Raw genomic sequence first — 15,044 nt, forward strand, 5'->3', positions numbered from 1 at the left:
GCCAATTGATCACCTGTAATGGTTTCCATGGGGGACATTAGTGGAAACATATATATAGCAGCACTGACTGGCAGTGCAATAATACAAAGAAAACCAGTTCAAAATGAAAAGAATGATTTTGATAATGAGAAAACTCAAAAAACATTTTCACTACTCCCAAACTTCAGTTGGAAAATCTGTAAATATAAAGGGAAAAAGGAATTGATCAACCAATGTATTTATTGTTTGGCTATGGATATCTCTGTTTAAACTTTTGCTCATACTATGAAATTTGCTTAGTTCAGTTTAGTGTTGATTCAATTCACATAAACAGAAAGAAAAGAAGTGTTAATATCACAACTGCTGGACAGTACTCAATGCTAAATTCTCATGAATGAGCTACAGACTGTGACACTGTAATCATCATTATCCCAGCAATTTAGGGATGGGAATTTCTAAAATACAGTAGAGGAAAGCTATGTAGTTAAGTATGAGTTTATTTAAGGGTTTTCTCAATGTCATCAATGTTTCGAGAGAATTGAGTATTGGTTCTATAAACTATTCAGAGTCAGCAACATTTCCTGATTTACAATTCCTTGCAGTCTTGGTTGGCAACAACAATGAATTTGCAATAAGATTCCAATCATTTTTTTTCAATAGTGCGCTCATTCATATGTATTTGTCCTGTACAGAAAACAGTTCACAATACCAATAAAACTCAATTGTATCAGGTTCTACCTCAGGTACATCAGGTGCATGTGTATCTCTATGTAAGAACATGTAAAAGATGTGCAAGGTTCCACATTCCAAAAGACCTCTGAAAACAAATTAGAATTCCATCTCCATTGGAATGAGAATGTAAATGCAATTTGTAACTCTAAGAAAAACTTTTATGCTCTGGCAAAACAGACCAAAAATGGAGCAATACAAAGAAAAAAATGACATGAAGAGGAAAATAAAGCCACTAAAATCTATGCCACCTCGACAATTTTCTACATTAAAACTATGGGCTAGAAATAGACAGCTGAAAATGAATTAATGCCATTTCCAAGATTACATCATGATCTGCTTAGTTGCAGAATTGAAATGGACTGCAAATTGAATTTGAATGGCAAACTTTTACAAATCATTCCACATCAAGAAACCCTATAAGCTACTAAGAAATTTCCAAACCATAGTGACAGATGATTGACTTGCAGGATGAAGGAAATCCATATTAAATCAATCAGTACAAGGAAAAAAAACAAATAGATTATGGTTGCTACAAATATAAACAACAAAAATGGCAATATCTTTGCATTGTTGTATATCAAGAAGCTTCACAGTACGCTAGAAATTCATCACTCACAGTAACAGGTAATCAAAATAGCTATAAAAAAAAACTATAACTTGTTTATATACAATATTGAAGTTACAAGCCATAAATGGTTTACCTCTGGTTCTTGAAATTCAAAATGTTTAGTAGTTCTAATCATGAAAGATTCAAATTGCCACTTGAGTTCTTTGGAATCCATACAACAAAGAAACCCAACTTTAATTCAATGAAATTATTAATGAAAATAGAGAATTATGCATGAAAAAATGTTAAAAAATTGAACATTTTTCTTTGGCACTCTTGCTTTGCGCCAAAGCCTCAGCTCTTCCGGTAAGCTTCACGTCAAATTAATGTGTATGATAACCATCAGTCATTTTTCAGTAATGATTCAGAATAAGAAAGAAAGAACAACCATCATACAAAGGTGTAAGACATGTAAAGTTGTAGGGTATAGAAAACACGAATCATGAGATAAGTGAGAGTGAATCGGCATACCTTCTGCGAGAAGTTTATACAACTTTCTTTGGTATAATGCTAGCTTATAAAGAATACAAGACAAGCATTTCCCTGTGGGTGTTCACTTTAATAAAAGGAAAAAGGATGTAGAAAAATCTGTATCGTTCACTCATCAAATGGGCCCACAAGCTACAAAACAAATCCAAAAAAGAAAATCTTGGTTGTGTCATCCATCTTGTTACATAAACTGTGAACCAGCAGATTTCCAGGGCACACAATATATAAGGTAGGCTATACGTCATCACAGACATGTGCCAGCTGGGTCATACACACATTTGTAGAGGTAAGTAAGTCCTAAACATACTCTTAAATCAGGTACTAGATCATCATACCTTAGGCTCAATATTTTTCGGTGTGATATTTTTGTGGCACTTACTTCCACCAGACGTTGAAGGCTGCAAGTATCCGAGATTAGCAAGTAATCAAGAGATTGTAGCAAGGATGAAGAATAGTGCAGACCATATTATGGACCACCATGAAAAACACAATTCTAGCCAATGTATACGGCTAGAATATTGCAGTATTAATCCTTTTTTTTCTTTTTTCTTTTTTTCCCCTGTTTTTCTTTATTTCTTCTTTCTTTCTTTCTTTCTTTTTTTTTAAAAATAATAATAATAATAATTAAGACGGGACTGATTATATTAAAGTAGAAAATAGGAGCAAAAAGTAGCTACCATGATTATTCGTTGCATGTTCGATGTTTCAGTTTAAAATTTCCATTTTAATTTTTGCAGCGTTGAGAGAATTGTTCAAGGCCAAACTAGGAAACTGCCCATGCTCCGATTTCTTATCAGGTGAATTGATGAAAGAGATTGGGTTGCCACAAATTTAGCCAACTCCATCTTGTTGTTGTTATTAACAAAGTTTTGAAAAAAGAAAGTCTAGTATATAAAGAGAAAAAAGAATCTAAGTGATAATTAATATTTTAATTCATAGCAGAGTACAAAAACATCAATAGATTTCATTACACAATGTGCTATATCATACTACAGTAATGCAGATCATGCAGTTGAATCAGCAAGAACTAGCAAAGCTATTTCTTACCGAATAGATCATTCCTAATAGGAAAATGATCCTTAAATAAAAACTGACAGAAGCCATTAGGTATAGAAGTAATTCCTAATAGGAAAATGATCCTTGGAGCCTATAGAGATTTATGTAACCTAGAATGTTAAATACAAAATCCCAAATAATGCCCAAACAAAGGTTTGACTCGATATTTATGGGAGTTTTATGCCAATTTAAACATAAGGCACAATACCAAATTGAAGAATAAACCAAGTATTGAACTGCTAAACAGATCAATACATTTTATTTTTAAAGAACTATAAATGCAAGAAATCTCTACTTGAACACAATGCCCAAACCTTTCAAAGTCTTATGCAACTTTCATCATTTTATTAAATTAAAGTCAAAGAAATAAACCACATCATGTTCAATTTGAAGAAGATGATCCACTCTTGCATGACATCCACTCTGAGCAGTTGCTCTAGCTAATGTTGTGAAATGGGCCGAAAAATTTAAGATTTTCAGTGACCACATCCCAAAAAAAAAAAAAACAATCGACATACCCCAAAATCATGCCTTTGAGTGATAAAGGATTGATCACAATAGAACCATCAAGACAATGAGAGGAGAGGGCAGAGAGATCAGAGAGAGAGGAAGGACCATGAATCATGCCTTTGGTTAAATGTAATTTCTGTTGCTTTACTGTCAGTAAGTTTCTATGGATACTAATGTTATTTCATACCTTAGTAAATGAAAGATAGATGTTGGTAACACAACATGTTTCTGTTCTAGAGTTCTGCTAAAGCTCACATGCACCTACACACTTCAAAAAGCAGCAAATCATTTCAAAATGGCACTTGTGTGTGACATTGTACCCATGCATCAAGTGGACCACATTGTGTTGATAACCTGGCCTAAAGATGGAGGTGGTCCACTAATCATGCAGGTCACACCAACATGAGCATCAAATAAATTGCCAACAGTGGCCTGCATGATGACTGGACCAGCCTAACATTTGGACCAGGTGGTTGGGCCCATTTGACTACCCACTGATATCCTTTTAGGCTTCTCTTTGTGCTTTTAGAGCCATCAACTTGAACCAACTCACTCCACACCAGTGCAGTTCTTGGTCTCTGTTGCACATGGCGAAACCATCTAAGTCAACTTCTCATATTATTTACCTATTAGTTTTACTCCTAAATTCTCTAATCTGTGTTCATCTAATTTTATCCATCCTCTTCTTGCAACTCATTCATCTCATCATTCTCATTTCAACTACGCTCATCTTATGAACATGTTGTTCCTTGATTGCTCAACATTCTCTCTCATAAAGCATGACTGATCTAATGGCAATCCTATAAAAATTTCCCCTCAATTTTGATTGGGTAAGATTCATTTAATAAATTTTGTAACTAATAAATAGCTGAATATCTAGATCAAAATTGCAAATGAAAGGGATGTGATGATGGTGGTGGCAGGGAGTTGGCGAAGATAAAACCTTCGTTCCAGAAAGTATTGAGTGAGAGTAGGGCGGGATTCAAGAGGAGTGACAATTTGCTATTTGGGTATCATTGGTAGAAAATTAATGGAAATGGACAATAATGGTCGGTAAAACAAGGCTGAACATTTGGTGTGACACATCAGGGCCCAATAATTTCTACATGGAGGATACACCCTTTTATCTACTTGCCCACGCCCCCCATGACATTGTTTCCCAAATGTAATTTGTCTGAGCTTGGCTACATTCTTTAATTTGGTTTAGTGATTGATGCCTATTTTTCTTTCATTAAATTCTAGGTATGTAATTTGACATGCTTGTCATATTCCTGCATGATCTGTGGATATGTCATATGTATAGTTACTTTGCTCATATGTATACGTCATACAAAAATATGTATGTAATTTCTTTCTTCCAGAAAATTTATGTGGCAGTGATTTTGGAATTGTGAAGCAACTACTGTTGGTTGCATGCTATTGTTTTCTAACCAACATTTTGTTTTGAATTTTGTTTAGCTCTAATCAATTTTTATTTTTTATTTTTTTTCTGGTGTGAATAAATATTCATATTTCCAGCTACCATTATCAGTGTATATGCTTCCTTTAGCCATTTGATTTGTTCACTAGTTTGCATTTACTTCCTGTTGTGTGTCTGCTTATGACATTATTGCATGTTTCATGGAATGATTTATATATTTCTAAAATGGATCAAAGAACTTGGTGTTTTCGCCATTCATTTGTACAAGCTTTATCACTATTTATGGTAGGCTTGATTCTCTGTTACAATTCTGTATTTCTGTATGTGAAATTTTATTTATTTGTCTTTGGTATTAGGGGAAATTGGAGTGGAATGATTACTGGGATTGCTCTACAGACCCTCATCCTTGTTTAGATGAGGGATATTATTCATTTGATTTAGATACAAATGCTACAACAAAAACACAAGTATGAAATCACTACTACTAGATTTATGGCTCTAACTTACAGCTGGATGGACATATTCCACACATGGAAGCAAACCCATTCCAAAAGAACCCCAAATACATGCAAGGTTCGTGTTAGATCATATTGAGAATGTTGGAAGTTAACAACATGAATGATTTTGCAGATTGAGAATGTTGGAAGCTATCAACATGAATGATTATACATGTAATCTGATTACTTACAAGCACACAGTAGAACTCATATGCATCTGTTTGTTTACATTTCGAAATAAGTTTGTTATAATCTTCTATTCCTTATCCATATGTGATGTAACGAATATGTATTTTGGGTTGTTTGAAAACTAGGAATTTACAAGTTGCTAAAGAATTTATTTTCTGGAAACAAATTCTTTATGAGAAACTGATTGGGTGTACCTTACCATCTAAGTTCTCTTTGGCCATCTAGGAATTTATAAGTTCTCATTTGGTTGGTTATTTGTTCCAATGCAAACCACTAATATGTAGAATTCCACTTGTCAATTTGTTTTTTGTAAATGCCAAAGTGCTTCATTGTTGTATGAATCATCAAGTATCCAGTGCTAGATTCTAATATCTTAGTTATGTTAGGTACGTAAGGCACATATGTATGAGATCCAAACCGTTCATCTATTATACCTAACCGTGGATACTCCATATGTCCGAAATCATAAAAACCAAATGATCTAGAGTCATGCCACTATTTTATAGGCTTTTCTTTTTTTGCTTTTTTTTTGTTGAATGTGAGTTCTTTATGAATTGTTCCTATTCTAAGGTACTTCTGACCAATCAACCCAAATGATTGATTTCTCATGTTGTAGATTACTGAAGCTGCATGTTGAATTCTAATCTTGAAGGCTTTAGAACCTGAACCCTCCTTCCACCAACAAATCCATCTCACGGCATTCTTGCCAGACATTGCATTAAGCCTTGTGTCACCCCATTTGCACACGAGCCATGTCCACTAGTGTAGGGTGACAGTTGCATTGCCTTAGCATGTAAGCATTGGCTTTCTTTCGTGCTGCTTATTTAGGATGATTTAGATCTTAATACAATTATCTGTTCTGTGCAGCGGAAATGGTAAGAAGGCAAGCTTTATTTATAGGTGACTCGGAGCTGCAGCAACTGCTTCACATCTTCAGGTACTTGTTGAATATTGAGTTGTAAATTTTACTTTTGAAAATGATGCTGAATGAGATTGACTTTACTTATGAACTTTCTTGTTGGTCATGTTATATGTGTTGGCAGCCAACACCCAATTCCTATGGACAACATTAGAGTGGCCTGGCCATTTGGACAGGCCGTGTTTATGTATTTGCTCGAAATTAATGGAGCAGACCCGGATGTGCGTCGGAGCTATCCGGATGAGTGGGGGTCTCTGGAAGGTGGGAACCGCTGTTATGACCATGATGAAGCTGTCCAATTCCTATGGACAGCATTGGAGTGGCCTGGCCATTTGGACAGGCCGTGTTTATATATTTGTTCAAAATTAATGGAGCAGACCCGGATGTGCATCGGAGCTATCTGGATGAGCGGGGGTCCCTGGAAGGTGGGAACCGCAGTTATGACCATGATAAACCTGTCATTTCCTATGGACAACATTGAAGTGGCCTGGCCATTTGGATAGGCCGTGTTTATATATGTATTTGCAGGGACCACACCCTCAACCTAAACCTATAACCTTAACCTAAACCTATAACCTACACTTATAACCTATAACCTAAACCTATGACCTAAACCTATACCTAAACCCAAACGCAAACCCGATCCCGAACTCGAACCCAATTTCCTAAACTTAAACTTATAACCTTAACCTAAATCTATTCTCAAATCCCAAAACCTATAACCTAACCTAAACCTAAAACCTAAACCTTAACCTAAACCTAAACCTATAACCTAAACCTTAACTTAAAACCTAAACCTATAACCTAAACCTTAACCTAAACTTATAATCTACACTTATAACCTATAACCTAAACCTATACCTAAACCCAAACGTAAACCCGATCCTGAACCTGAACCCGATTTCCTGAACTTAAACTTATAACCTTAACCTAAACCTAATCTCAAATCCCAAAACTTATAACCTAACCTAAACCTAAAACCTAAACCTAAAACCATAACCTATAACCTAAACCTTAACCTAAAACCTAAACCTAAAACCTAACCTTAACCTAAAACCTAAAACCTAAACCATAACCTAAACCTTAACCTAAAACCTAAACCTTAACCTAAACCTATAACGTAAACCTAAACCTACACTTATAACCTATAACCTAAACCTAAACCTAAAACCTAAACCTTAATCTAAACCTATTCTCAAATCCCAAAACCTATAACCTAACCTATAACCTAAACCTAAACTTTAACCTATAACCTAAACCTATAACCTAAACCTATAATCTTTACCTTAACCTAAACCTAACCTGCACTTATAACCTATAACCTAAACCTGTAACCTAAACCTATACCTAAACCCAAACGTAAACCCGATCCCGAACCCGAACCCGATTTCCTAAACTTAAACTTATAACCTTAACCTAAACCTATTCTCAAATCCCAAAACCTATAACCTAACCTAAACGTAAAACCTAAACCTTAACCTAAAATTTAAACCTTAACCTAAAACCTAAAACCTAAACCCTAACCTAAAACCTAAATCTATATAACCTAAACTTAACCTAAAACCTAAAACCTAAACCTAAAACCTAAACCTTAAGCTAAACCTATAACCTTAACCTAAACATAAACCTAAAACCTAAATGTATTCTCAAATCCCTAAACCTAAACCTACACCTAATCCTAATCTTAATTCCTTAACTTAAACCTAAACCTAAACTTGAAAACCCAAACCTAAACCCGAACCCGAACCCGATTTCCTAAACCTAAACCTTAACCTATTCTTAATTCCTTAAAGCTATAGCATATAACCTATAACCTAAACCTAAACCTAAACCTAAAACCTAAATGTATTCTCAAATCCCTAAACCTAAACCTACACCTAATCTTAATCTTAACTCCTTAACCTAAACCTAAAGCTAAACTTGAAAACCCAAACCTAAACCCAATCCTGAACCAGAATCCGATTCCCTAAACCTAAACCGTAACCTATTCTCAATTCTCTAAAGCTATAACTTATAACCTAAACCTATAACCTAAACCTAAACCTAATAACCTTAACCTAAACCAAAACCTATGACCTAAACCTTAACCTATAACCTATAACCCATAACCTAAACTTATAACCTATAACCTAACCTTAACCTTAACCTAAACCTAAACCTAAAACCTTACCTATAACCTAAAACGTAAACCTAAACCTAAAACCTAAATGTATTTTCAAATCTCTAAACCTAAACCTACACCTAATCCTAATCTCAACTCCCTAACCTAAACCTAAACCTAAACTTGAAAACCCAAACCTAAACCCGATCCCGAACCCGAACCCGATTTCCTAAACCTAAATCTTAACCTATTTTCAATTCCCTAAAGCTATAACCTATAACCTATAACCTAAACCTATAACCTAAAACCTAAACCTAAACCTAAAACCTAAATTTATTCTCAAATCTCTAAACCTAAACCTACACCTAATCCTAATCTCAACTCCCTAACCTAAACCTAAACCTAAACCTAAACTTGAAAACCCAAACCTAAACCCTATCCTGAACCCGAACCCGATTTCCTAAACCTAAACCTTAGCCTATTCTCAATTCCCTAAAGCTATAACCTATAATCTAAACTTAAACCTAAACCTAAACCTAAACCTATAACCTTAACCTAAACCTAAAATCTAAACCTAAACCTAAAACCTAAATGTATTCTTAAATCCCTAAACTTAAACCTTAACCTATTCTCAATTCCCTAAACCTTAACCTATAACCTAACTTAAACCTAAACCTATAACCTACACTTATAACCTAAAACCTAAATGTATTCTCAAATCCTAATCCTAATCCTAATGTTAACTACTTAACCTAACTTAAACCTAAACCTACACCTAATCCAAAGCTTAAACTTAAACTAAACCTTAACCTTAACCTTAACCTTAACCTAAACCTAAACCTAAACCTAAACCTATACTTATAAATCCTAATTTATTTTATAAAAGTTCATTTACGGTTAAGTTATTTTCTTAATAAGTTTATTGCCTTAATCTATTATTTACGAAACTGCAGGATAAATTTGACTTAGATTTAAGTGTTCCGTACATCTCCCATGCTATCGACAACATGATCAAGGAGCGGTTCAAGGATTACTGCAGTAAGTTGTTTCAGGCTCTCGCTGCACACTTACCCACCGATGTCCCACCACCTCCGCCTTCATCTTTGTGATTTTTTATATTTTTGTTTATGATGTTAAACCTATATGTATTTATGCATGAATGAATGTGATGTGGATAAGATTGTTTGTGTTTGGATGAATGTACTTTATGTTTGGATGGGTAGTTTGGGTTTATATGGACGTGAATGTGAATATGATGAAATATATTATATAGCAGGTGTATATCAGGAAGAATATGATGAAATATGTATATATTGTAATAGGTGTATATCAGGAAAAATATTCCAGCAATTTTGTGCTGGAATATTTTTTTTTTTTAAAAGAGACTTTTACCTACGAAAATTTTCATAGGTAAAAGTTTTGTACAGTTTAACAACTTGTTTTTAGCGACGAACATGTTCGTTGCTAACAGTTTTGTAATTATTTTTTAGCAACGAAAATTTTCGTCGCTAAAAGTTGAAGGAATATTTTTTAGCAGCGAATACTTTCGTTTCTAAAAGTGGAACGAATATTTTTAGCAGCAAAAATTTTCGCTGCTAAAAGTCTTGTAAGTTTTTTTAGCAATGAAAATTTTCGTCGCTAAAAATGGAACGCATATTTTTAGCAGTGAACATTTTCGCTGCTAAAAGTATTGTAAAGTTTTTTAGTGATGAAAAGTTTTGTCGCTAAAAGTGGAATGAATATTTTTAGCAGAGAAAATTTTTGCTACTAAAAGTCTTGTGAAGTTTTTTAACGACGAAATTTTCGTCGCTAAAAGTGGAATGATTATTTTTAGCAGCGAAAATTTTCGCTGCTAAAAGTCTTGTATAGTTGTTTTAGCAACGAAAATTTTTGTCGCTAAAAAGCTTGCCTTTGGCGACGATTCAAAATTTTCACCGATAAAACCCATTTACGTCGATCTTTTAGCGACGAATTTAGCGATGAAAATTTTCGTCGCTAAAACCCTTTAGCTACGAAAATTTGGCTTTTAACGACGAAAATTTTCATCACTAAAAGTGGGATTTCTTATAGTGACTGGATAGTGAATTCGTGTGACACCTTTCAGCTGCTCTCTCAAAACATTTAATTGGCCTCTGCATCCATAAAAATTATTAAGATTGGTTAAACCCTTACCAATAAAAATTCAGTATGGCACAATGGTAATTCTTCCCTTGAACGTCATGGAATTTAATAATATCAATAGACATTAGTGAGACTCAACATTAATCCATCTTTACCTTAAACATTGGGCTTTAAATCAGGACTTGTTAGGTTGATTCTCGAGTCATATGCCACATGTACAAGGCCAGGCTAGGCTCGGACCTAGGCTCATGCCAGACCAAACTAAATTTTAGTATATAAAAGAAGATTAATTCAAATGCATGGCAAAATAGTGATATTTGTGCTTAACCAAGGGCAAGACTGACTTTTTCAGTTGACTAATTAAGGATCTATTAGTGTAAGCAGCTCCAAGTCATGCATAAAATGAGGTGGAGTTTGGGAAATATAATAAAAGCAAGAGGTTTCTTTTTTTTGGAATACATTCTAGATTCCTTCCCATCATATTTAGAGACGACGGATGATACATGGACATTCATTTACTACTTTTTTTTTTGGTCAAATATTAAAGATGTCAGTAAAATAACCAAGGCATGGTTACTCTTTGTTTCCATCTTATGAACTGCAAATGACATTCAATATCTATAATTCTTTTCTAAATCATGGTAAAATAAAAGGAAAGATTAAATGCTCTTACATCAACTGAATATGCACTTCCAAACAGGAACTTAAGAAGTATGGCCCAAAGAAGCGGAGGGGACTGAAACATGAAGGCCACTGCAATACTCTGAAATGATGAATGAAATATTTATTAGATTAAGAAGCATGGCCCAAAGAAGCGGAGAGAACTGCAAATGACCACCCACTTCCTTTCATTGATCATCCAAAAAAATGAAGATCAATTGGCTGATTAATAATCAAACTATTGTAATTATTAGTTTACGTTACTGCTAAAATAGGATCAACGATATAAACAGTTTTAAGTTGTGACCATGCCACTTGTGCAGTTTTTGACATCATGAATATCACCTTAACAACCTAGTAGAGTAACTAACATTTTCCAAATCAGAAGGGGCAAAAACTTAATTTGGTAGCTTAGCTAACACTAATTATGTTATCATCTTAAAACGGTCACAGTTTGGGGATTTGTTTATAAAGGACAAAAAGGAATGGTGTTATTACAAATATGAAAACTAGAGGGGGCTTTGTCTTGTATAGGAAGGGTTGTATATGCAAAAACCTCTAAAAAAATATTTATCATATGAAATACAGAACCATGGTTAATCAGGGTTTAGCTAAGTATCAGCAATATTACTGCAATGCTTCTATGAGGGTTCTGCTCCATACCCTTCTGAAGTTGGACTAAGATCTCTCTCCCCTTCTGTAAGCATCTGATCAAGAACACTGGAGAAGAATCTTTTGACTAGTGAAATGTTCAGAATGCAACCAAGATACAGGTACATAAGTTGGGCTAATCATGCATGTAAATTTTGTTGCGGAAATCATTTTCCACAACTATATTTGTGAATTGTAACTAATCCTTGTCATAACTGTCCTAAGAAATTAGAGTTTAGAGGAACCCTAACTCAACCTTTCCATAGTTGATCCTCACAAGTCACACCCATGCTCACCAAAGAGGACACCCTTCAAAACCATATTATACAGGATAGCTAGGCCTTAAAGATGATACACACCAGACAGCGTCTTGAAAGGTATCTAAAAACATGAAGATTTATGAAAATATAAGAGGAAGTATGGATTCTTGCAACACCTCTTGATTACTTCTTTCCACTGTGTACATTTGGATATAAACAGGGCAGTCTAGTCTCAATGACTCATGCACTGAGGATGTTTCTGAACTAGCATTATTGATTCGGGTTTGAGATCTCTTTGATGTCACAGTCTCTTTTTCTTTTCTTTTTTCTTTTTTTTTCCCATGTGTCATCACTTAATCAACGTGTTCACTATTTTTTCTACTTTAATTACTTAGGGGCTATTTGGGGCGAGGGATTTTAGCAGGGATTTGTGAAATTCATGGATTTTAAATCTCCCCTATTCATCATTTGCAAGGATTGTCAAATCCGTGGATTTCCTAAATGCAAGCCTCCATAAATCCATGCCCCCTCTGCTGTCTATCAAATGCAAGTCATTGCCCTCTCTGCTATCTATCAAAGGCAAAAAGAAATAGAAAAAGAAAACTAGAAAATTCATGCATTTCAAATTTCGCTAATTAAACAGCAAATGTAACACAAAAATGCTAAAAATTTAGGCAAATGTAGCATGAAGATCGAAAGTTCTACAATTAAAAATATCAAACTATTACAAGTCAACCAAAGATCCAGCAAAACAGGAAAAAAGAAAAAAGAAAATCCAAACTGATTAAATTCGACTAGATGAGCAGAAAGTGTAAGAAAAATTGTAAAAGTATATAAATTCAAGGTCAAAAGAACCAGATCAAACAAGAACATCTGTTCAATCAAACTAAAATGAATCACCGAAAATTTACAGTAAAAATGCAAAAAAAGGAGGCCAAAAATACAAGATCAAGATCAAAACAACAAGATCAAGCAAATACAACCAAATTCCACTCAATCTAACTTCGAAATCAAATAGAATAGGGAAAAGAAAAGGATCGATACCTCTGCAACATAGGCGGCGAAAGCATTGCTAGCGAACGTTCCCGCGAACAAGATCTCAGTCTTGGGCTTGAGATCAGACATGGGAGCTAAGCACTGGCACCAGAGAATGCCGATCTGGTGTCAGAAAAAGCGATCGATGGGGCCGTTTGAATGTGGGCACTCGATGGAAGATGAAAGAGGGAAAAGAGGAAAAGAGGGAAAAGAAGGGTGCTCGATCGATTTGGGATGGATATGGAAATCCTCTTCCAAATAAGATAAAATTTTGAAATCTGTAAGATGTGAGTTTTCCACTAAATAATAACACAAACTTTATTAATGGTCGTACATGTATGGGACCAATTTCTGGATGGTTAAGATTGTATTATATAATAAAAATGTATAAATATTTACCATTTACAACTATACCAATTTTTTGGATGGTCTGGATAACTCTATATCTTAGCCACTATTGTGATGAACAAGTCACCACTATTTTACATTAAATACAAAACTCACGGTGAAAAACATAAAAATGAAAACGTAAGTTAAGCTTTGGATCTAGTATGGCTTTGTGGCCCCACCATGATCGGTTTGTTTCATCCAAGCCGTCCATCCATTTCTCAACATAATTTTATCATCGATCCCAAAAAATGAGCATGAACTAAAACTTGGGTGGATGACATAATGCGAAAACAATAGTGATTGGACATCCACCATTAAAAATCTAACCCATCCATTGTGTGTTGCCACTTGGATTAGGGCTCATACCAAGTTTAAGATGCATCCAAATTTCAGGTGGGGACCCACCAAGTGCTTTTATATATTTTAGGTATGTCTTCACATGATTTTAGATGGTATGGCCCATCAGGGTTCTGTATATGGCTGATTTTTGGGATATCCCATAATTTAAAGGGGACCCATCAAATGCACGGTGTTGATTTTTGACACACGCCATGGTGGGGCCCACACAGCTAGACCTCATGGGGAGTTCCCATGAGTTCGACGTATAGAACCTTTTCCATATATATGTGTATATATATATATATATATATATAATATTTAAAAAATATAAAAACCTATGATGTATTTGTTATATCCACATCGTCCATCCATTTTGAGATATCATTTTAAGTCACGAGCAAAAGAATGAGATAGATAAAAATCTGTAGTGGACCCCACCACAGAAAACAACGGGAGGGTGATTCCCACCATTGAAACTATCCTAAGACCCATCGTAACGTTTATTTGAAATCTAACTGGTTCAAAAGTAAAAATAAAAATAAAAATAAAAAATGGTTTGTGGGGCCATACATTATGGTGGAGCCCACATAGCACTAACCACCAGCCATTAGATGGTCTAGGGGGAGTAGCCAATCTATTCCCCTTATTTGTGGTGTGGTCCATTTAATCTTTGGATATGATTCATTTTTTAGATAATTCTATAAAATGATCTCGAAAAATGGATGAACGGTGTGTGTTGATCCCAAATTTCGGTAAATCCAAAACTCAAGTGGACCATGCCACACAAAACAGTGTGGAATAATGATTTCCACCATTGATACCTTCCTTGGGCCCATAATAATGTTTATTTTCCATCCAACATGTTCATAATATTAAAAAGATATGAATGAAGCGAAAACACAAACATCAGCTTAATCCAAAACTTCTATCAAATGCATGGTGTTGATGTTCGACACACATCATGATAGGCCCCACAAAACTTACTAACATTAATTCTTAGAGTCTTAGGGTGTCAATAAGTTGGGTCACAATTTTGACTAGAATATTTAACCCATTTTACTTGTCTGGTCTATTCACTCTATTTTACTG

Source organism: Magnolia sinica, chromosome 1 (genome assembly GCF_029962835.1).
Source record: "Magnolia sinica isolate HGM2019 chromosome 1, MsV1, whole genome shotgun sequence".
Taxonomy (NCBI): domain Eukaryota; kingdom Viridiplantae; phylum Streptophyta; class Magnoliopsida; order Magnoliales; family Magnoliaceae; genus Magnolia; species Magnolia sinica.